The sequence below is a fragment of the Helobdella robusta genome (genome assembly GCF_000326865.2).
Source record: "Helobdella robusta unplaced genomic scaffold HELROscaffold_71, whole genome shotgun sequence".
In the NCBI taxonomy this organism is placed as follows: Eukaryota; Metazoa; Annelida; class Clitellata; order Rhynchobdellida; family Glossiphoniidae; genus Helobdella; species Helobdella robusta.
Window position 1 is genome coordinate 106,325 of NW_008705401.1, and position 1,778 is coordinate 108,102.

Below are 1,778 nucleotides of genomic sequence, written 5' to 3' on the forward strand. Positions count from 1 at the left end.
TTGAGAGAGAGAGAGAGAAAACAGATTATGAACACATACATACATTAACACATAGACAGGCATACACATAAATACATACATACATTCATACAAACACACGCGATGACGATGATGAAGATGATGATGACGTTGGTGATTAGCAAACATATAATGGATTGTGTTACAAGAGCAGCAAGACGATGATTAATTTAGGTAGAGCAATACATTTGACCTTGACTCTGTGTATGTGTGTTTGTGTGTGTTTGTCTGTTTGTTTGTGCGTGAATGAGTATGTTAGCGTGTGTATGTGTGTGTATGCATGTGTGTGTATGCATGTGTGTACGTAAATGTTCGTTAATGGATTTGTTTTAACGTTTGCATGGGTTTGTGTATGCGTATTTGTATACTATATATGTGTGTTTATGTCAGTCCGTGTGTGTGAGTGATGGTGTGTGTGCGCTTGTATATATCAATACATATCGTTATAACGGCGGGAATGATCAAATTGTAATTGATTGCAATATTTGTAATCTTTGGATTGTGAGAATTTCCGGTAGGCAGGGTTTACAATACAAGTCAGATTCACAACAGAAATGTCTGTTGATTTTTCAGCAGTTCTGATCTGCTATTTATACCAAAATTCAGCTTTACAATTCCATAAGAAGTCGTACCACTGTAGCCATGGCTTGCTAACTTAGGCGATACTCCTTTTTATTTCTATTCAGCCACAACCAAATCGAAGCTTGCTCTGCGCTACTGATAAATTTCTTCAGGCATGCTGTACCCATCCTACCTGACAGTTCCAACTCTTGAACAGTGCATACATCGGCGTTCTCACTGTTCCTCTTGCACCAGCCTCAACAGCGTAGAACCTGGTTTTGTATCCTCTCTTGTTTAAATCTTGAATCAGCTGTTCGCAATTTTTACATCGTGAGTATTGAGCGTGTTACCGTCGTACGGCACAGTTAGTTCAATAACGATAACTGAATTCGTATTTCAGATGCCACCACCATGCCAGCACGTGACCTCCACAGAGTTTGTCCAGAGAGAGAATTTGTCCACCAAAATTCCACCAAACCAAATTTGATTTTGTTAATAGCTGATCGTACATTTCTCTTATTAGAAAGGCCAAGCCCACAAGAATTAATATTCTTTTTTTGGTCTCCGAATCATTCATACCTTTTGTTTCGTTTGATTAAACAAAAATGATTTGATTTTTTTGTTTTTTTGATTTATTTGACACACACACACACACACACACACACACACACATATATATATATATGTATATATATATATTCATTCATTCATACATACAGACAGACAGAAAGACAAACGTATACATTCATATACAACAACAACAACACACGTTTAGACGGCATTTTCCCCGAGATCGGGGGTTGCCGTTTGGCTACCTATGATGAAACCGAAATACCCCTCGACTCCATCCACATCTGTCACTCGCCTCAGTATCACGCAACCCCGCTTTCACCCTGTCCTTCTCCACCTGCTCTCTCCATCCCAATCGCGGACGACCCCTTCCTACCACTCCTTCAACCTCGAACTCCAACGCTCGCCTAATCCCGACCCTTTCATCCCTTCTCAACACATGTCCATACCACCGCAATCTCGATCTCCTTATCAATGTCACAATGTCCTCATTCAGTCCCATCATTGACATCAGCTCTGTACTACTCCTCCTATCCTTCACTTTAACCCCACACATCATCCTCACCATAGCTCTTTCAGCCCTCTGCAGTACACTTTCCTCCTCTCTCCTCAACACCCAAGTTCACCAC